Here is a 22,461-nt window from a genome sequence, read left to right as displayed (position 1 = left end):
AGGCATCAATGTAAGGAGTCAAAAACAATAACCCCTGGATCCGGGATGCCTGGGTGGCTCAGCAGTTGAGCACCTGCCTGCCTTCCACCCAGGGCGTGATCCTGGAGTCCCGGGATGGAGTCCCACATCGGGCTCCCTGCATGGAGCCTGCTTCTCCCTCTGCCTGTGTCTCTGCCTCTCTCTGTGTGTCTCTCATGAATAAATAAAAATAAAAAATCTTAAAAAAGAAATCCCTGGATCCCTTCCAAGAGGCCTCCTGTGCCTGATTGCTATGGGCACTGAGTGCTCAGAGGTGAAGTAGATAGTGTGGCTATCCTCAAGGAGTTCTGTTCAGGAGGGGATTGCCACCAGGCTGGTGCACTTCAGAGGTGGGGAGTGTCCACGAAATCTGGTTCTCTGAGTGCAAGTAAACTACTCTGGTTGCCAGTGTTCCATAAGTGACTTCATCCACCGTATACCGCTTGCTGTTTAGGCTCACAGTCAAATGCCTGGGCCTTTGGCCTCCACAGAAGCTCAGAACTTTACTAGGTATATTATTTTTTTTTAAAGATTTTTTATTTATTCATTTGAGACCGAGAAAGAGAGAGCATGAGCTGGGGGAGAGGCAGAGGCAGAGGGATAAGCAGGCTTCCCGTTGAGCCAGGAGCCGGACATGGGGCTCCATCTCAGGACCTGGAGATCACAACCCGAGCTGAAGGCAGATGCTTAACCATCTGAGCCACCCAGGAGCCCCTTTAGTAGGTATATTAAAGCATGTTTTATCATCACATTCATCTTCCTAACGGCACAGTTTGCTGTTACGCTCTTGTATAGGACAGGAGGCCGGCGGACCCATGGATATTAAGAGACTGAGTGAGAAGCATGGCCTTCAACTTCCAGACTAACATTCTTTCTGGTCCACTCCTCGGCCTCATCTCACATTCACACAGTACCTGTTATGCCTTCATCTAGGGTAGAACCTCTTGGGAAATAGAACAGAAATCTGAGATGGGGCTCCAGACTCCAGAAGATCTCTGTTCTGAATTAGAAAAACTTGTTTCTCACCCTAGGGAGCCCCTAGTCTGAGACCGAACCTTGACCTCCATGGCCTTGCTAGGTGCTGGGCCTCCCGCTGAATACACTAGTCCTCATCTCCTGGCCTTGCCCCGTCCACAGCCTCCTCCTTCAGTGATCCATCAATCAAGCTACCTCCCAAATTTGAGTCCCCACTTCAAGTGGGATGACCCACTGCCCTTCCCAAATCAGTGTTTCTTACCACCTGTCCTCTCTCCTTAGTGGCAAGCTTCCCTCCCCATCAGAAAACCCCCTTCCCTATGGACCCTGAGTGAGGGAAGGGTCCTTAGAGCCTTTCTACTAACAATTTCCACCCCCATTTCACAGGAGGGAAGCAGGCCCAGGGTAAGAAGTACTTGCCTAGAGATATATCACCAATCACTGGCCAGGCTCAGTCTAGAGCCCAGATTACCCAACCACTAGCCGCAAACCCTACTACCTCTTCACATACCGGGCCTCGGACTCCTCCTTTCCCTCCATCATGCAAGCTGCATTAATCACCCAGGCCCCTTGAGTCTTTCTCAAACACAAAAATTCTTTTTGCTTCCCATTGCCACTGCTCTGGTCAAGTCCTCATTACATCCCACCAGAATTGTTGGGACAGCCTAACTAGCATCGGGCCCCCACCCTGCCCACAGGCCCTTAATTTTCTGTACACCCCGCATCGGCCACATGAACTTCCTTTCCTGGATGCCTCAATCAACAGGTCCTTCTTGCTCACGTGTGCGCTGGCCCCAGGCTCAGCTCTGTTAAGCAGAGATGTAGGGTGGCCCCTTTCAACTTCTGGTTGAAAGTTAGGACAAACACGGCAAATTATTCAGGGAAGGATCTGGGTTAGAGTTTTTGACTTGAAGTTAGGCAAGGCTTTCTGGGTTGGACGGCGGCGAGAGAGAAAATAAATTTTCCCTTGGCTCCACCACGTACCCCTCCCACCAGAAGACAGATCTCTCTTGTCTCCAAACCGAGTATTACAACAGCCTTTGTGCCTCCCCTTGCCGCCTACAGGCACCCCTCACTCAACCAGTCCCAGAACCAATCCGGCTACTGGGATGTTGAGCATCTTACCCCGCAGCTTTGAGCCTGCGGTCCTGCGAACAGGCTGCCTGCACATGATGCCGTCTAAGAACTTTAACCAGGTTTTAAAGTCTTCTGCTGTTTGGTTCCATCTTTCCAGCCCTGATTTCCTTTCCTTTTTTAAAGATCTTATTTATTCATGAGACACACACGAGAGAGAGAGAGAGAGAGAGAGAGAGAGAGAGGCAGAGCCACAGGCAGAGGGAGAAGCGGGCTCGGTGCAGGGGGCCCGATGCGGAACCGCGGGGTCACGCCCTGGGCCCAAGGCAGACGCTCAGTCCCTGAGCCCGGGGCGCCCCCCATCCCACCCTGCAGTTCATCGCTGCAGCCGCCCTCGAAGCTCCTAAACGCTGTCCTCCATTTACCCCTCCGGGCCCTCCCCAGAAGGGACTTGCCCCTTCCTTTCTGCCTGATGAAAGCCTTAGGACCCTGCGGGGCTGCCGCGTCCCCCACGGAGACTTTCCCAGTTCGCCCCCTGCCCTGGGCTCCCAGGTCTATTTTTCTGCGCGTTGTGGCCTCGCCTGGCGCGGCCGTGGGCGCGGCACACCTGGGGCAGGTGCGGGGCCCTCGAAGGGCTCCCGGGGCCGCCGCGGCTCTCAGGGCAGGTGCCTCCCCGCGCCCCGGGGGCTCGGCCCCACTCCCGCGGCAGCCGCCTGGCCGAGGGCGGGGGGCGGGGGTCCCCGCCAGCTCCGAGGGCCCCGCAGCGCGGAGGAAGGGGGCCCCGCGCCCCAGGTCGCCGTCCGGCCGCGGGCCTCCGGGAGCCCCAGGGGGCGGCCCCGCGGGAAGGGGCCTCGGCCGGGGCCGCGCTGCCCGCTCGCCGCCACTTTAATTTATTTATTTGAGGTTGTCGGGAGCGAGGCAGCGAGGCAGCGAGGCAGCGTTCAATGAAGGGAAGGGGCGGGGCGCGGCGGCGGGCGGGCCCGGGGCTCTGACGCGAGCGCCGCGCAGCCAATGGCCCGCGGGGGGCGGTCCCCCCCATTCAGGACTCCTCGCCTGGCTCGGAAGGTATGTTAAACAGCTGCTTTTAATTTGGTCTCCCCAATGTCGGGCGTTTGGGGGGCTGGCCGGCCGGCCCGCCGCGGTGCGGGGCTGGGGGGCGCCGGGCTCCGGGCAGGCCGGGGAGGAGCGCTCGGCGCCGCCCGCCCGAGCCCGTGTGCCCCCGAGCCGGCCGGATCCGCGGGCCGGGGGGCGGCCGGGGCGCGCCGGGCAGTCGGCCTCGGTAGGTGTCGGCGGCGGCCCGGCCGGGGAGACCCCCGCCCCCGCCCCTGCGGCGCCCGTGGAGCGACTACTGTGAAGGGGGGACGGGGGCGGGGGCGGGGGGCGGGGGGCGCGCCGCCGGGGGCCGAGCCGGGCGGGCCGGGCCCACCGCGGGCGCCGGAGTTGCGGCGAGCGGAGTTGGCGAGCGAGCGGGAGCCCGCGGCTGTCCCCGCGCCGCGCAGTGCCGGCTGCCGCCCCGGGGCTCGGCTCCGGCCGCGAACTTGGAGGGGGCGGCGGGCGCGCTCCGGGGCCGCGGTTGTTATGGACTCTGGGGGCGGGGGCAGCGCCGGCCCGCGGGAGGGGCGCCGGGGGCGGGGGCGGCACCGGAAAGAGCCCCGCGCGCCGGCCCGGGCGCCCCGGAGCCCGCCAGGCCGCGAGCCCGCGCGGACCTCGGCCCGGGGGTGTGGGAGCCCCGTGGGCTCCCGGGACGGCCCCGGCGGATGCCTCCTTCCCCGCCCACCCGAGGCCGCGGCGGCGGCGGCGGCGGCGGCGGCGGCGGCGGCCCCTGCCCCTTCCCCTCCCCCGGCTGCGCTGCTCGCCCGCCGACGGGGCGGGGCGGGGGCGGGGGCTCGGCGTGCGAGCGCGCCCGCGAGGGGGTGGCCCGACTGGGGCGGTGAAGGTCGGGAACTGGGAAAACACTCTGCACGCTCGGAATCGGGAAAAGGAAATGCATCAGCGGGCGGGGAGGGGCGCGGGGGGCGCGCCTGACAGCCGGGATGGCGGCCGCGGGCTGGAGGGCGGGGCGCCGGCGCGGGGCGGGGGCCGCGGGCCGAGGAGGCGCCGGGCCCGGGCCCGCGGAGCGCCGCGCCGGCCCCGCCGCCACTCCCGGGCCTACCCTGTTTACTATGTACTCCAGCCGCCGCTTGTGCAACCCGCCCGGAGGGGAGCCGGGGGGCGGGGCCTGCCCGCGCTCCCGCCCACCGCGGGCTCCCCCGGAGGGCCCGCCTCCTCTTGTCTTCCATTGGCTGCGCGAGGCTCCCCTCTCCCCTCCTCGGCCCGCCACTGGGCGACGTGCTCGCGAGCTCCGCCTATCGGAGGCCGGGCTGGAGTTTAAGTTGCTAGGATTTTTGTTTTTTTTTTTCCGTGAAGGGCGGAGGGAGGAGTCCTGCGGCTGACGTGCGGCGCAAGGTCCCGCCCCCGCCCCTGATTGGCGCGGCGGGAGGCCCCGCCCCCCGGCCGGGCGAGCGCGGAGGGGAAGTCCACCCCTGCTCCCCGCCCCCTCCTCCAGCCTGTGTGCGCGCTCCGCACATGTGGGAGTCCCGCCTCGCTCCTTCGAACTGTCCTCCCGCCCGGAAGTCCTGGGTCTGGAGTGCTCGGCAGGGGCGGGGCGGGAAGGGGGCGAGGAGAGCCGGGGAGGCACACAATGATGCCTCTAAGGCCGGAGACGGGGTAGCTTTGCGGTGCAGGGAGGGGTTGCAGGCAGCAGTGGGTTCAGGGGTCCCGGCTTCAGGGGCTCTGCGGGGGTCGGGAGGACACGGTGGGATCTGGCCTCCCGGGCCAAGTACTTAATTTCCGACGCTGCGGCCTGGCCGTCCCCGCGCCCCTTGGCTTCCCGGAGGTCGCCCTAGACTTAAGCTTGAGAACACCGCGGACGCGGGCAGCCTGTCGCTGGGTGGCTTCATCTGAAACCCTGGGCGACCTAAGAATAGCCTGGGTGCCTTAGGCGTGGTCCAGGGCGGCTCACCCCCGGCTCCCAGAAGTCGGGGGCGGCCCATCCTGCTCGGATTCCAAGTGGCCCTTCAAGGCCAGGGGCATCGTCGCGCGGCACCCAGTCCAGGGAGCAGGGAAGGACGAGCGCCGCTTCGTCCTGAGCTCGAGCAGGCTGACTCAAGGGTCCGCTTTCGCCGGCGTGACTTATGTTCAGAGCTCCGTCCTGGGGCAGGGCTTGGCTCTCCTCCGTTCGCTACTCATGGAGCCCACGGTCCACTGCCTTGCTCTTGCGGCTTGAAGCCATCCTTGCAGTCAGGCCCACCTGTTGCCAGCGCTGGTTGCCGTGCCGTCTCCGCGGGACTGCAGAGGGACGACGAGGTAGCACCTGGGCGCAGGTTCCCCGGGGCCTGCCACTTGGGGACTGGTAGGTTGGCTTGGGGGAGTCGCCTTTTTTGCTGGAGAGCGGGAAAACTCTGGTCCCGCCCCCTCCTTTCCTGGCGCTCCTTGAGCGCCCCCCAAAGCAGGGCCAGCGTCCTTTCTCCGCCCCATTTGGGGACTTTAATAAAAGCAACCTCGGCACTGCAAGCACTTTGTCTCTGTGTGTTTGAAGCACTATAACCTACACAGAGAAGGCCTAGGGACTGCCACGAACACTTGTTGGCCGAAGGACTAGCTGAACAGCCATTCTTACCTTTCGTCACCAACTGCAGGATTTTTATCCTTTGTACGAAGTGTGGGGTGAAGGTTTATTTATGCCGAGGCCTGTCTGCTCTCCTCTTTCCGTTGGAGCGAGCCTCCAGGTCTACCCCCGGAGGTCGCAGACGCCTCACACCTCACGCTCCGCCTTCCGGAGGCTTGCCAGGGCGGTGGCTGTTAGGGCCCTGCCTCCATTTCGGTTATCTCCGCCCTTTTAGAAAGACTGCATACTCAAGTTTAGGGCTTGTCGGCGTTGGAAGTGTGCAGCCACTCCTAGCTCGGGGTGGCAACCCCTGGGGCTCTTTTTCGACTGTGGTTCCCCAGCTCTTAATTCCGTACGCTTTGGAAGCAGCCGTACGGATCCGGTTGCTCTGGATATTTGTGTTTACAAGGCGGCAGCGTGCGGAAATGTAAATTGTAGAGAGAACTGGATAGGATGAGGTCTGGTTTTTTTTTTTTTTTTTTTTTTAATTTTTAAATTTTTTTGTAAGGAGTCCTTCACGGTTGGTAGTGCTGCTGCCGCCTCTCCCTTTCAAGTCTCAGGGCTCCGGCTCCCAGCTGCTGAGCTCCGCGCCCCCTCCTGTTTCGGGCCCTGGAACTCTCTGCACTTCAGTCTCTAGTGTAAACATTCCACAAAAGGACTGCTAAGGTTCAGCCTCCCCGCGCGGGGCGGGGTCGGCTCCTTCCTCGACGGGCGTCCTGGCCAATGGGGGCCGCTACCGGCGCCGCGCTGTCCAATCGGGTGGCCGGGGGGCGGGGCCTGCGTCGCTTACGGACATCTTACCCCACATCGGTTACTTGCCTTCCTGGGGCAGCCAGGGAGCCCGGGTAGCCTTCCAATGCGCGGCCCGGCGAGGGCGGGAGCCGACTTGTTGGGCCTGTGGCTGCGGCCGCGCGGGGCGGGATGTGCGGGGCCGGCCAATGGGACGCGCGGAGCTCCCCTGCTTCCTCCAATAGTGCGGAGGCGTGGGGGTGGGCTTCAGCGACCCGGCTCCAATAGGCGGGGTTGAGTTAGGGAAGCTCCCCGCCAATAGGGGCGTGGAGAAGGTGAGCGGCTCCCCCGCCCCTCCCGGCCGAGGGGGAAGGGGCGGGCAGCCGGCAGAAGGGGCGCGGCGATTGGCCCGGGCCTTGACGGACGGGCGGGGCGGCCTGTGGCGGGGCGAGGCTGAGTCTTCCCTCCGCGGGGCGGGCCGGGGGAGTGGGCGGGATTTCCCGGGTAACAGAGAAGCGGCCGCGGCGGTAGAGGCGGCGGAGACGGTTTCTCCATCTTTCCCCCCCTCCCCTTCCCCCCTCGGAGTTTCCCTCCCTCCCTCCCTCCCTCCTTCCCAGTCTGGGCCCCGGGGCCTGTGACCGTTCGGCTGGCGGGGAGGAGGCTGCCAGTCCGCCCCGGCGGGCCTGTGCCCGCGCCGTTCTCGGGGCCTCCCCGGTGAGCCCGAGGCGCACGCCGAGAGGGACGCGCGGCGAGAGCCAGAGCGAGGAGCGGCCGGAGCAGCTTTGCGGTGAGAGCACGCCGGGCCGGGGGCGAGGGCGAGGGCGAGGGCGAGGGCGAGGCGGGCGCTGGCGGCGGGGAGCGCTGAGCGCCGCACTCGAGGGTGTGCGTACGGGGGGGCTGACCTCCGCGGCTTCCCGTAGAGCAGGCGGGCGGGAGGTGTGTGGCCGGGCGCGGGGGGCGGGGGGCGGAGCGGGGCAGCGCTCGGTGCGGGAGGGGGAGGAGAGCGCAGCCCCGGTGCGCGCGGAGGGGGCGGGCTCTCGCGCCGCCGCTCAGGGGCGGGGCCGGCGCGCGCGTGCGATGGTGGGGAAAGGGGCGGGGCCGGCGGCCGGGGCAGCTCGCAGCCGCTGCCCCTCCCCGCCCGCGCCCGGGGGGCGGGGCCTCGCCGGGCGGGCGGGCGGGGGGTCCCGCGTGCGCCCTCGGGGCGCGGCGGGGAGGGGGCGTGCGGCCGGCGTCCCCCCGCCCTCCCCGGATCCGGTTGGCCGGAGGGGCCGAGCGGAGCGGGGATGCCACTCCCCCTGGCCGCCCTCCCCTCCCCCCGGTTTCCGCCTCCTTGGCGAGCGGGGCTCGGGAAAGCCCGCTGTCCGGGCTGGCGGGGAGCCGCGGCGCCCTGCTCGGCCCCGCCCTGCGCCTCGGCGGGGTGGGAGGGGCCCCCGCCGCCTCGGAGCTGCGGAGGTGTCGGACTTACTCCGGCGGCCTGGCCGCGCCTGTCGCCGGGCCCGGGGCTGTTGTCTCGGCTCGGCTCCTCGCGGCGCGCGCGGCTCGGCCCCCGGCCCCGGCCCGGGCCCCGGCCCCGCCCCCGCCCCCGGGTGCTGGGCGCTGGGGCGCGGTGCCCGGGGCCCCCCGCTGGCGGCTGCAGCCCGGCGGCTGCCCGCGCGGCGACCACGCTTCCGCAGTGGGGACGGTGGGGGAGGGGCGGAGAGTCACCGGGGGCGGCAGTGTGGCCGGGGACAACCTTTCTTGGAGTTCCCTCGACGTTCGTTACTGTGGCTGCACGGGGCGGGGTTTCCCCGGAGCCAATGGGGTGGTGGGTACTTAGACTTGGCCGCGGCTAGGTGCCCTAGGACTTCAAACCCAGTTTGGCCAGGGGAGGGGAAAAAAAAAAAAAAAAAGTCTCTAACTAGGCTGAGATTTTAGAAAAGGGAACGGTTGCATTTACATTTTAACGATTTAAAAGACGATGGGTTTATAAAAGAGGGGGATTCTCATAAAAAAAATAAAAAAAGAAGCGAAAAGACCTCTCGGACTAGATGCAGTACTCTTGATTTCGTCAGCTTTTGCATTTCTGAATGTACAGGTGGTTCTGTGTATGCTTAATTTCCCCCCGAAGAAGTAAGTTGCAATTTACGGGACTATAGGTGTTCTTGAGAAATCTTCTTTTCTGGTTTTATGTAATTCTGTTAGAACATCTAGACCATTTCTATTTATATTCTATAAAACATGATGTCCTTGGCCCTGTTTTGTTACGGACAGGGTGAGGTCCGGGACTGATGTAGTTTTGTGTATGTGACTTTCCTAGCATTGCCCTCCAACCTGTATTGGAGAGTTGCCTTAGGACATTTCATGAAATACTTTTTTTTTTTTTTTTTTTAAGATTTTTATTTATTCATGAGAGGCATACAGAGAGAGAGAGACAGGCAGAGACACAGGCAGAGGGAGAAGCAGGCTCCATGCAGGGAGCCTGATGCAGGATTCGATCCTGGGTCTCCAGGATCAGGCCCTGGGCTGAAGGCAGCGCCAAACCGCTGAGCCATCCCGGCTGCCCTAATGAACTATTTTAGATGAGATTTTTGCTTTGACTTTATACATTCTCTTAAGAGAAATTACATGTTTTTGATACTTTTCATGAGAAAATAAACACAGAAGGAATATATTTATAGACTGATATCTGAGCAAGTTCTCTGACATTAAATTGTAGATTTGTGCTTTGCTCAGCTGGGACTGAGAACTTGCTGCCCTGCTCTATACTCATGTGCGCAGTGTAAGTCTCATCTCAGTTAAGGAAGTAGGAGTGGCAGAGGTAGCTTATTCATTTGAGTAATGGTGACTGTATTGGAATTAGCATGGAGACAGGAAGCCTGGGTGTTTTTTTCTGATGCTGTCAAGTGACAAAGTGAAGATATGGAGAGTCTACAACTGAGGAAGGTTTGGTCAACACATAGTTGTTCCCACCATTCGCAATGCTGTCTGCTGGGAAACATGGAAGACCTAATTCATGCCCTTAAAGAATATGTTATCTCTTGGTGCACCAGGGTCAGAAGTCTCACATATGCTTGAAGGATTCAAGTAAGAACTGGGTTACACTGTATTAGGAAAGTTTTTGTGAATGCTTTTTACCTAAGTATTAGTATGATATATATTATAGTTTTGTCAGAGTTGAAGACTTTGGGTAGTGTAGCATTTTGTAATTAAGAAGGTTTTACCGCAAGAGTAAGATTTTTTTTATTTCTTAAGGAAAAAGGTATGTATATGGTAATTTGATAAGATTCTTGGCGAAGGGTAGTTCTGTTTACCTTTTAAGTACAAACAAGATAACTGGAGATCTTTGCAAGGCATATGTTAATGGTTGCAAATTTTAGTCCGGGATTACAAGATTATGTCCATGGCATTCAGTAATCTAGTAAAGTGCTTTAAAAGGCTGAGGCCTGGGTGGCTCAGTGATTGAGCCACTCCCTTCAGCCCAGGGCGTGATCCTGGAGACTCAAGATCGAGTCTCACGTCGGGCTCCCTGTATGGAGCCTGCTTCTCCCTCTGCCTGTGTCTCTCTCTGCCTCTCTCTCTCTGTGTCTCTCACGAATAAATTAAAAAAAAAAAAAGGCTTTCTCTTGTGAGTAATACTACTACTAAATTAGTATTAATACTACTAGTTTACTTTCTGTAGATTCTCCTAAAAATGATAGTTAACATGATTTTATTGTTTTAAAAATTTATTTATTTGAAAGAGCGCGTGCACGTTAGGCGGCGTGAGGTAGAGAAAGAAAGAATCCTCAAGCTGAGTTCCCTACTGAGCGTCAAAACCAGTGCACGGGTGGGGTGAGGGGCTCCATCCCAGGACCCTGAGAGCGGGACCTGAGCCGTCATCAGGCGCCAGCCACTTAACTGACTGAGCCACCCAGGTGCCTCAGTAACATTCTTTTTAAAACTATGCCCTTGTCTACTTGAATAATAAGAACTGTCATTTTCTTCGTAAAGATGTATTTATATATCCTAGAGAGAGGGAGGGCACACTAGCTGGAGGGGCAGAGGGAGAGGGAGAGAGAATCTCAAGCAGACTCCCTGCCAGGTCAGGTCAAGATCACTGACCTGAGCTGAATCTGAGAGTGGGAGGCTTCGCCGACTGCCCCACCTAGGCATCCAATAAGAACTTTATTGAGCCCTTATGCTCCAGGCACTGAGTTGGGCACTGTACATTAATCCACTTAATATTCATGAAAACCCTGTCTAATGGATACTGTAAAGTCTGTGTTTTAAAGATGAGACAGTGACACAGAGAGGTTAGAGACCTGTGGTCAAGTGGCCATGCCAGATCTGAACCCTAGCATCCACTTCCAGAGTCCCTGCTCTTAACACTACTCGTTTGTGTCCAGTCTGAGGGTAGTAAACAGTGAAGGAACAGTGTCTGTTAAAAATAATTGTGTTTACAAATATATATGTATATATATCTATGACAAAATTTACTGTTTTAACCATTTTTAAGGGTAAAAATTCAGTGGCATTAAGTACACTCACTTTGTTGAACAACCATTATGCCTGTCCATCTCCAGAACTTTTCATCTTCCCAGATTGAAACTCTGTACCTATTAAACAACAGCCCCTTTATTTATTTTTAAAGATGTATTTATTTATTTTAGAGTGTGAGTGCATGCATGAGGTGGGGGGGGGGGGGCAGAGGGAGAGAGAGAAGCATACTCCCCACTGAGTGCTGCAGAGCCCTTCATGGAGCTGGATCTCAGGACCCTGAGATCATGACCTGAGCCTAAATCAAGTGTCAGTTGTTTAACCAAATGAGCCACCCAGGCACCCCAACAACAGCCCCTTTAAATCTCTACCCAGCCCCTAGCAACAACCATTCTACTTTATCTCTGTGTGAGTTTGACTACTTTGGGTATCTTACATAAGTGGAATCATACAGTATTTGTCCTTTTGTGTCTGGTGTATTTTGCTTAGAATAACGTCTTTAGGGTTCATCTGTGTTGTAGCATGTGTCAGAATTACTTTCCTTTTGGGATCCCTGGGTGGCGCAGCGGTTTGGCGCCTGCCTTTGGCCCAGGGCGCGATCCTGGAGACCTGGGATCGAATCCCACATCGGGCTCCCGGTGCATGGAGCCTACTTCTCCCTCTGCCTGTGTCTCTGCCTCTCTCTCTCTCTCTCTGTGACTATCATGAATAAATAAATAAAATCTTTAAAAAAAAAAAAAAGAATTACTTTCCTTTTTAATGGTGAATAATATTCCATTATATGTATATATATCACCTTTTTTTTTTTTTTTAAGATTTATTCATGAGAAACAGAGAGGGGCAGAGACATAGGCAGAGGGAGAAGCAGGCTCCCCACAGAAAGTTTGATGCAGGACTCGATCCCAGGATCCTGGGATCACAACCTGAGCCAAAGGCAGATAGATGTTCAATCACTGAGCCACCCAGGCGTCCCTATATATCACCTTTTCTTGATTCATGTATCGGTGGACATTTGGGTTGTTTCCACCTCTCAGCTATTGTGAATAATGCCGCGAAGAACATGAGTATATAAATACTGCTTCAAGTACCTGCTTTGAATTTTTTTGGGTATATACCCAGAGGAATTGCTGGGTCAAATGGTAATTCTGTGTTTAAGTTTTTTTTTTAATTTTTTTTTTTTTTTTATGATAGTCACACAGAGAGAGAGAGAGAGGCAGAGACACAGGCAGAGGGAGAAGCAGGCTCCATGCACCGGGAGCCCGATGTGGGATTCGATCCCGGGTCTCCAGGATCGCGCCCTGGGCCAAAGGCAGGCGCCAAACCGCTGCGCCATCCAGGGATCCCTGTGTTTAAGTTTTTGAGGACCCACCAGTGTGCTTTTGAAAGCATCTTTGAGGGAAAAGATTGGGACTCGGATTCTAAAGGGGAATTGAGTCAACACCCATTTCTTGACCACTTTCTTGAATAGCTCTGGGCTGACACAGGAAGAATCTTTGTCTTGGAAAAGTTTACATTCTTTGAAGGAAAGGCAAATATACACATGATGATTTTTCTACACGTCAGTATAAGTTGAGTGTCATGAGAGTCACCTACAAAGAGCTGAAAGGAATTCAAAGGAGGGAGAGCCTACCTTTGGGGTGGAGGTAGAGAGAACACTGAATGAACAAGAGGAGGGTGAAGCCTGAAACCATAGATCCAGTTGAAGCAAGTTATTAATTGAATAACCTTAGACATCTCAAAGTACCCCAAGAGAGTGCTTTGGGGTGTTAAGAGTGGCATTATGTTGAAATTCGCACATGAATTGTAGTCTCTTACAGAGTTTGTGAATCCTGTTCTCTTCAGTTTGCAGACCTGATTGCTTCTACTGCTTTGGAAGGTGTTTAAGAATCATAGTGAAGAAATTATGGATTTGGCACATATGTTACTGCTACCCTGTCAAGCTCAAGATACATTCATATGGCCAACTATTGTTTCCTAATACTTCCTTTCCTTCACATGTCTTCCTATTTCTACTTCAATAAGTGAGTAGTAGAAGTAATGTCTTGGAATTTTTATCTTTTTGTGGTTACAGCTTAAGTAAATAATTCTGGATATTTGTTTTTTTGTTGCGGTACGTTTATCTAGTAACATACCCAGCAAGGTAGTCTGTCATTCTGCCTTTATTGCATTATATTCTTTACAAATATTTCAAAGATTTTCGTTTTGTGCCACCTTTTTTTTTTTTTTAAGTAGGTTCCCTCCAGCGTGGGGCCTGAACTCACGAACTGGAGATCAAGACCTGAGCTGGGATCAAGAGTCGGGCATTTAACTGACTGAACTACCCAGGTGCCCCCTGCCACTTTTTTTTTTTTTAAGATTATTATTTATTTGAGAGAGAAAGTGCAGGGGGGTAGGAGCAGAGGGAGAGGGCTGAGCAGACCCTGTGCTTAGCGCAGTGTATTGTGGGGATCAATCCCATGACCCTGAGATCATGACCTGAGCTGAAATCGAATCGGAATGTGCAACCGACTGAGCCACCTAGGCGGCCCTAAATATAAATTCTCATTGTCTTTAGACAGTTACCTGTCTTAATTGTCTTTTAACAACACATTAAAGACAAAAAAAAAAAATTAAAGACACTGAAAAACCTTGGCTTTCTTTATTTATGTAACTTTGTTTTGGGGTCTCTTTATTCAAAAGACCTACCTAGTGAGATTTGTTGTCATGTATAACCAAACATATAGAGGTTTTTGTCCCTGTACATTTGTGGGGCTACTGGTTTTCCTCACGGAGGGCTACGCCAATGACTTAGTCTATCTAGACCAGAACTTAACTTCCGTGATAGGCTCAGTGTGTAGGATACTATTGGCACATAATAGGTGATATAAAGTATACAAACTGAACTGAAATTGCATCTTAAAGTTTAACCAGAGGCTACTACGTCTGTTTAGTGGCAGTTGGCTTCACAGTTTGGCATTTACTAACAGCAGTTTGGAAGGCAAATCTCTCTTCTTTGCTCCTCCATTCTTTTGCTTTTGTACCACACACCACCTTTCCATCTTTTTTTTTTTTTTTAAGATTTTATTTATTTATTCATGAGAGACACAGAGGCAGAGACACAGGCAGAGGGAGAAACAGGGTCCCTGCAGGGAGCCCGACCTGCGACTTGATCCTGGGTCTCCAGGATCACGCCCTGGGCTGAAGGCGGCGCAAAACCGCTGAGCCACCCGGGCTGCCCACCACCTTTCCATCTTGTGTGTGTTTGTGTTATTTGTACTTAGAGCATCATGGATGCAGACACTTCCTCAGCCCTGCTGATATGATATCCTTGCTGATTTGTGGGCTGTTTATATTAAAGGACATACAGGTCTATAGTCCCTAGTCTGCAGGTCTGAAGCACAAGAATTTTTGTTTGTTTTTTGGTAAGTTTGTTTCCACAACTAATTAAGGGCCACCAGGGGCTCCTGGGTGGCTCTGTCGTGAAGCATCTGCCTTCCGCTCAGGTCATGATCCCAGGATCCTGGGATAGAGTCCCACATTGAGCTCTCTGCTCTGCAGGGAACCTGCTTCTCTCTCTCCCTCTGCTGCTCTCTCTGCTTGTGCTCACTCTCTGTTTCTGTCAAATAAATAAATAAAATCTTTTTTTAAAAAACTAAGAAAAAAAATAATTAAGGGCCATCAGCCTGGTTGAGGCTGGCTCACTTGGTGCAGAAATGTGAATGTGCTTAATTAAGGATAGTTACCTTGTGTACTATATCACCTTTCTAAAATCCAAACAATGCTGATAACTCCCAAATTTCTCTAGCTGGAGACCTCTCCCCTGTACTGTAGACAAATAACCAGTGGCCCACTTCATATTTCCTCTTGGATATTTAATAGGTGTTTGACTTCTGTTTTTCCGTCTTTTTTCATATTTGATTTTCAGCAAATCCTATTTGCTCTATATTCAAAATATTACGCAGATTTTGGCCACTTAATACCACTACCACCACCTTCCTCCCAGCTATACCAGTGAATTCAACGACATCTCTAGCTTGGATTATTTCAGTTACCTTAACTGTTCCTCTGCTTTGTTACTGCCATTCTTTAAATCTTTTTTTTTAATTTTTTTTTTTTTTTTTTTTTGTTACTGCCATTCTTTAGTCTGTTCTCAGCACAGCAGTTCAAGTGAGTCTCTTAAAGCTTAACTCAGATCATGTTGCTTTTCTGCTTAAAACCCACCAATGGCTTCCCATTTCAGTCTGATTATCAAGCTTGGGTCCTTATGACATCTGACAACAAACATGTGCTCCTTTGCCTACTACCCTCAGCCTTGTTACCACTCTGACTTCATTTTCTACCAGTCTGTCTTTCCTCCATTCTGCTCCAGCTAGACAGCCTTTTTGCTATTCTTGCAAGATATTAAGCACATATATGCATCAGGGTCTTTGCATTTTCTGTTCCCTCTGCCTATAATGCTTCCCCTAACATGGTTAGCTTTTTATTTCCTTTACCCAAAAGTTACCTTATCAGTGAGGTATTCTTTGGATATTCATATCTAAAACTTCAGAAACCCTTCTCTTCTTTTTCTTCTTAGCGCTGTCACTGTATAATGTTCTGAATACCTTGTGTACTATCTTTTTTTCCCACTAAAAGGTAAACATCATGAAGGTGGAGATTTTTGTTTGGTTTACTGCTATATCCCTACCTCCTAGAACAATGCCTCGTGAATATTAGAGGGCGCATGCATGAATGAGTGAATGATTTGATTTCTACCATAGACAAGACCGTTGGCTACGCAGTGGAGGATACAAAGCTGGTTAAAGGTGTACCCAGACCTGTTGGGGGCAGACATATAGCCAATAGAATAAAGGTAGGATGAAGTTAAGTGACTCATCTGCCTACCCGCCCCCCTTTTTTTTTGCCTACCCCCTTTAACTGTCTTAAGTCCTTTTTTTTTTTTTTTTTGTAGAGAGCAAGATAGTTGGGGGGAGGGGGGAGGGCAGAGGGAGAGGGCCAGAGACAGAATCTTTTTTTTTTTTTTAAAGATTTTATTTATTTATTCATGAGAGACAGAGAGAGAGAGGAGCAGAGACACAGGCAGAGGGAGAAGCAGGCTCCATGCAAGGAGCCCGATGTGGGACTCGATCCCAGGTCTCCAGGATCACACCCCGAGCTGCAGGCGGCGCTAAACCGCTGCGCCACCGGGGCTGCCCCAGAGACAGAATCTTAAGCAGGTTCCACATTCAGCACATAGCCTGAAGGGGGCTCCATCTTATGACCCTGAGGTCATGATCTGAGCCAAAATTGAGAGTTGAATGCTTAACTGACTGAGCTGCCCAGGTGCCCCTGAAGTTCTGTTCTTTACAATGCTTTCTTTATAGCTGTAGCTAGCTTATCTTCTATTATTTATGCTCAGGCTGTTGTTTTATTCCGTTTTCAGTTAATTTATAGAAACCTTGTCACATAAACTAAATGTCTATATCTTTTATCAGGGTTACAGGATGATTTTCTTCTTTCATATTCCTATATTATTAATACTTAAATTTTTTTAACTTTCCATTTTGAAATAATCTTAGGCTTCAAAAGAAGTTACAAAAATAATACAAAGAATTGCCATATAACCTTCACCCGGATTTCCCAAATGTGTCTTACAAAACTGTAAGATAGTGATCTAGGTCTAAAAGTTAACATTGATACAATTTTTAATACCTTTTGAGTTGAACTAAAGTTTGCTATTCATTTTCTGCTTACAGAGTCAGTATCATTAGGACCCACTCTTAGTTTTGAATTTCTTTTTGAGCTGTACTAACTACTTGTAAAGAGTTAATTCATGACTTTTATTTATTGTAGGTCTTTAAAAGAACAATGAGACGGGCACCTGCCTGGGTGGCTCAGTCAGTTAAGCATCTGACTCTTGATTTCAGCTCAGGTCATGATCTCAGGGTTATGATATGAAGCCCCCTCTCCAGGCTCCACACTGAGCATGGAGCCTGCTTAAGATTCTCTCTCTTGTCCTCCTCCTCTACACACGCCCCCCCAACTCTCTGGTGCTGCTGTTCTCTCTCTTAAAAAAAAAAAAAAAAGAAGAAGAAGAAACAGAGATTATTTACTTACTTTTTAATGGTATAAACTCATTTAGCGGGCAGCTTGGGTGGCTCAGCGGTTTAGCGCCACCTTCTGCCCAGGGCCTGATCCTGGAGATCCGGGATCGAGTCCCACATCAAGCTCCCTGCGTGGAGCCTGCTTCTCCCTCTGCCTGTGTCTCTGTTTCTCTCTGTCTCTCTGTCTCTCATGAATAAATAAATAAAATATTAAAAAAACAAACAAACTCATTTAGCTATTAGGGTTATACATGTAAACTATATTATGGGATCTTAATATTCGTAGTTTTCTTGTAGCTTGAAACATTCTGGTATTTCATCATCCTAGGAATTATTTCATTACTGCTCATCAGTTATTCCCTATTATGTTAAAAAAGACTAAAATAGTAAAAATAGGGAAGAATGATGGCATTGCCCAGAAGGAGAATTCAATGGTAAAATAAATCATCACTATTACACTTCAGTTTTCTTACTGCTTTGCCTGAAGCATTATAGCATCTTTCAAGAAAGTGTACAAGAAGTTGGGAGATACCATCTTAAACATTCTGTAAGACATTAGCATCTGGGGAATATGACCATATTTTATACTATTTTTACAACTTTTTTAAGGTTTCAGGAAACATATTTGGTAATCCTTAATTTTTTTGCCTCCTGTAATGGCAAAGAGAAGAAAACTAATGGACCCACTAGAGGAGCTACTAGACAAACTATTAGAGGAGCTAGTAGACAAACAGTTCAGCAGACAGCAGCAGACTAGACTGGGGTGATGATGGTAAAATTGACTATGAGCCAGTTTGCAGACTGTGTAGTATGTATGTATGTATGTATGTATTTATTTATTTATTTATTTATTTATTTATTTATTTATAGCTTTTATTTATTTATTCATGGGAGACCCAAAAGAGAGAGAGAGGCAGAGACATAGGCAGAGGGAGAAGCAGGTTCCATGCAGGGAGCCCCATGCGGGACTCGATCCCAGGACTCCAGGAACACACCCTGGGCTGAAGGCAGGTGCTCAACCACTGAGCCACCCGGGCGTCCTGACTATATAGTCTTTAGATGACGATATGATGAATTTTCTCAGAATGAAGAATTTATGCGTGCACCATCTATTTTTGAGGGACGGGTAAGAAAAAATGATGTCCTTATCCAGGTAACCATTCAGCAAGAAGGACTTCAGAATGAAGTATTTCAACATGAATCAGAACCATTTTAATCTGCTAAAAGGGTGTGCAATTGTATTCTTTAATCTTTCAGGATGTTTATGCACCAAAACTGACTTGTGAGTGGACACTTGCTAAAGGCGGGTGTACAGAGGTGATTGGAAGGAAACAAGATACAGAAATGAAAAAAACAACATTGGATTGGTCATTCTAATTGGCATTTATTAGCCTAAAACTGAGAATGCCTACAGTTATGGAACAAAGACGATGATTGTTCTCTCCAATAAAATTAAGAATTAAGTTTTCAAAGTATTGTGTTTGGTGATGAAAAAAAATTCCAAAGTGATGATAAGCTAGAACTTTACTAGAGATGTATCTGAAATCAAAATATACAGAGTGGCTGTGTTCCAACTTCATGGGTGATAGTTGGTGACGAGTTAGTTGCGTTTTAAAGGATATTGCCTGTTTTGGGTATTTATATCTTCAAAACCAGGAAAAAAAACCCCAGGAAAATAGAGAATAAAAATTTGGATTTGCAACTTAAATTCTTTTTTAAAAAAATTTATTTTTATTTTAGAGAAGTGGGAAAAACAGGGAGATCATCTCAAGCAGACTCCATGCTGAATGTGGAGCCCAGTGAGGAGCCAGGTGCTCAATTCCACAACCCTAAGATCATAACCCCCACTGAAATGAGTCCGTGCTTAACCAAATGAGCCACCCAGGTGTCCCTGCCTTATTTATTTATTTTTTTTTAGGATTTATTCCCTTACTTTAAATATTTATTTATTTTTTAATTTTTATTTATTTATGATAGTCAGAGAGAGAGAGGCAGAGACATAGGCAGAGGGAGAAGCAGGCTCCATGCACCGGGAGCCCAATGTGGGATTCGATCCCGGGTCTCCAGGATCGCGCCCTGGGCCAAAGGCAGGCGCCAAACCACTGTGCCACCCAGGGATCCCTATTCCCTTACTTTAGAGAGAGTGCGCATCTGTGGGCACTTGGGAGTGAGGGGGGAGAGGCGGAAAGCGAGAAATCCAAGCAGACTCTCTTGAGTGCAGAGCCCAACTCAAGGCTTGATCCCACCACCTAGACATCATGACGTAAATTGAAACCCAGAGTCCAGTTCCTAACAGACTGAGCCACCTGCGTGCCCCTAGGCACCCCTGCTATTTAAATTCTTACTAAAGTTTCTAGTAAAGTTTTTCACCAACATGGTAAATGATAACATTTTTCTGATACACTGAAGGTTCAAGGTAAATCATGTGTTATAAAGAAAGTAGTGATGTGTTTTGGTCAACCAAGATGACTGTTCTGAGCAACCTTGATAAAAATTGTCATACCACAGTATAATGTAATCCCACCAAAGCTCACAAAAGGTTATGTGCCAAATGGGGTTAGCATTATATTAGATAGAGGTTTCTCAACCTGGCATTATTATATTTTGGCCAAATAATTCTTTGTTGTGGGGATTATCCTGTGCATTGTAGGATGTTTGGGAATTCGTGAGATGCCAGTAGCACTCCTGTCCCCTAACTGACAACCCAAAAATGGCTTCTGACATTGACAGATGTGCCTGGGGGGGGCAAACTCTTGTGATTGAGGCCTACGTCATTAGAAGAATGTAAAGCTGATTCAGGGAGGCATGGGTATTAGGTCTTGTTTTTTAAGAAGAATGGGTTGTTAATTTTGTTTTGTTTAAGATGTTATTTATTTATTTTTAAAATATTGTATTTATTTGTCAGAGAGCACACAGAGGAGCAGGGGGAGCTGCGAGCAGAGGGAGGAGCAGGCTCCCCGCTGAGTAGGGAGCCCAATGTGAGGCTAGGTCCCAGGACCCTGGGATCATGACCTGAGCCGAAGGCAGAATGTTTAACTGACTGAGCCACCAGGCACCCCTAATTTGTGAAATTTAATTTAAATGAAAACATAAGATTCTTTAAAGTTGGGTTTTCCATTTGGATTTTTTTCTTTTTTAAAAAATATTTTATTTATTCATGAGAGACAGAGAGAGAGAGACACACACACACAGGCAGAGGGAGAAGCAGGCTCCATGCAGGGAGCCTGACGTGGGACTCGATCCTGGGACCCCAGGATCACACCCTGAGATGAAGGCAGATGCTTAACCACTTTGCCACCCGGGTGTCCCACCATTTGGATTTTAATAATCATGGAGAACTGTCTAGATTTCTAGGCAGCCAACTTTTTACTGTGATGAAAGACATTTTAGGTTGTAGAATTAGAAAATTGGTTTTTATATTTATCATTGTGAAAAGGTTAGCTTTTACCTCTGCCCTTCTAAGATTTGTCTAAGTGTGACACGTTGGCTTGCCAGCTGTTTGCCCTATTCCAGAAGACTGTCCTGCAATATCCGAATTATCCTGCTCTGCTTGCTTTATTTGGGAATTACGATTTCTTTGCATGATGATTTGGAGCTATTCCCACTTTTTATTCTAACACATGGCCAGATGACTTTTTAGTGTTCTGCTGCCATTGTTTGTTCACATTAGTCTTTCTTCACTAGTTTCTGCCCCTCAAAGTGCTTTTTTTCTTGTTTAAATTCTGTCTTCATAGACTAGAGTTCTGATAACAGTGTAAACTCCAAATCTGAAGCAGTCGGAGACCATAGTGGCAGATGAAAATCATGTCAGCTGAAAGCAGGGCTTGAAAGTAGCTTTGTGTGTGATTCTTGTAGCTCCATTATTTGGCACTCAAATACTTTATAGTTTGGAATTTCACTGTATCTCTCTGCAAGCAGGATACTATTGTCTGTCCAGTATTTCTACTCCAGATTGGTCATGCATTCCAAGGAGAGAGTCTAGCTCGACAGGTCACTTAATTTCTTTTGAGTATCAGTTTCCCCTCTAAATAGTGTTCTGGGTGTGCCCACCTGACAGGTCTGTTGGGAAGAGCACACTGATTTATAGCAGTCTTGATTGGAAGACTTGGTTGTTGTAGGGCAGGAAATCTGTCCTATTCAGTGCTGGACCCCCAGCACACAGCACAGGGTCTGGCTTATATAGATCCTTGGGAATTATTTGTGGAATAAATGAATTGGCAAAGACTATAAATGGCTCATTGTCACCTGCAATTCCAAAGTTACTGTAATATTTTAATCTCATCCTGTGTAACCCTCATGCCCTAATTCATTCCTAATTTTCAAGATGTAACCAGACATTTACCTTCTCTGTAGTTTTTTTCCACTATACACATTTTCTACTCTTTACCAATTTTTTTTTCTCTTTACCAAATTTGTAGTACTTGTACCACTCATGAGCTGGTTTGTATTGTTAGCCTTTTCTCCCAACATTTTATTAAGAACAATTTCAAAATATACAGCAAAGTTGATAGAATTTTATAGTGAACACCCATATATATATACAAGATTTTACATTACCGTTTTATTTTAGTAGTATTATTTTTAAAGATTTTATTTTATTTATTCGTGTGAGACACCCACAGAGAGAGAGGGAGAGAGAGAGAGAGAGAGGCAGAGACACAGGCAGAAGGAGAAGCAGGCTCCATGCAGGGAGCCCAACGTGGGACTTGATCCTGGGACTCCAGGATAAGGCCTTGGGCCGGAGGCTGGTGCTAAACCTCTGGCCACCCAGGGATCTCTACATTATCATTTTAATAGTACTTGCTTTGTCTATCCATTCCTCCATCCAAACTAATTTCTCGTTATATTTCAAAGTAAATTTTTAGTACACTTTCACTGAAGTCCTTGAGCATGCGTATCCTTAACTAGAGTTCAGTATTTGTTTATAGCTTTTTCCTTCTGGTGCAAAATTTATAGCGAGATGCACAAATCTTAAGAGTACATTGTGTGTGGGTGTTGAAATCACACTGTATATACTCTGTAGCTTGTTCTTTTCACTTAATAGAATGTTTTGCAGGGTTTTCTTTATAGGGAACCCCAATCTTTCTAATTGCTGTATAGTTTTCCCAATATGGATATATCAGTTTCATTCAGTTATTGATAGACATTTAGATTTTTCATACTTTGCTGCAGTAAATATACTTGGCAGATATAAAGGGTAGACACACCTAGAAGTGGAATTTCTAGATGAAAGGGTATGCCCATTTTAAATTTAAAAATTTAATGGATGCCACAAATTGCCAACCACATAGTCTATACCAATTAAAACTTCTTTTCAGTAGTAATTTCCTATACCCTCACGCCACACTCAGTATCATCATTCTCTCTTAATTTTTGCCTGTTGCTTTGGGGGTATCATTTTACTTTATATTTCTTTGATTACTAGTGAGGCTATATACGGTCTCCCCAAGTAGTTTTTGTAGGACACCACCTTCATATCTACTCTCTGAATATTTGCTAATT

The 22,461-nt window shown here is 50.1% G+C and overlaps 1 protein-coding gene across 5 annotated transcripts in view; it reads left to right on the top strand.

The window, feature by feature from the left end:
• The first annotated feature begins 3,109 nt into the window (after positions 1 to 3,109).
• The window catches only part of SIN3A (SIN3 transcription regulator family member A), a 74,866-nt gene continuing 55,514 nt past the window's right edge, over positions 3,110 to 22,461 (top strand). The window contains exons 1-3 of one of the 5 annotated variants that reach the window (XM_049104279.1): positions 6,959 to 7,229; positions 12,740 to 12,918; positions 15,637 to 15,728. The gene's annotated coding sequence lies outside the window, so the exon portion shown is untranslated. Of the gene's footprint in view, positions 3,133 to 6,182; positions 7,230 to 8,252; positions 8,552 to 12,739; positions 12,919 to 15,636; positions 15,729 to 22,461 lie in introns of those variants that run through there. The other 4 variants (XM_049104280.1, XM_025472120.3, XM_025472123.3 and 1 more) reach the window with 4 other exon arrangements.

This window comes from Canis lupus, chromosome 30 (assembly GCF_003254725.2).
Source record: "Canis lupus dingo isolate Sandy chromosome 30, ASM325472v2, whole genome shotgun sequence".
Lineage (NCBI taxonomy): Eukaryota > Metazoa > Chordata > Mammalia > Carnivora > Canidae > Canis > Canis lupus.
This window is presented reverse-complemented; position numbering and strand designations above follow the sequence as displayed.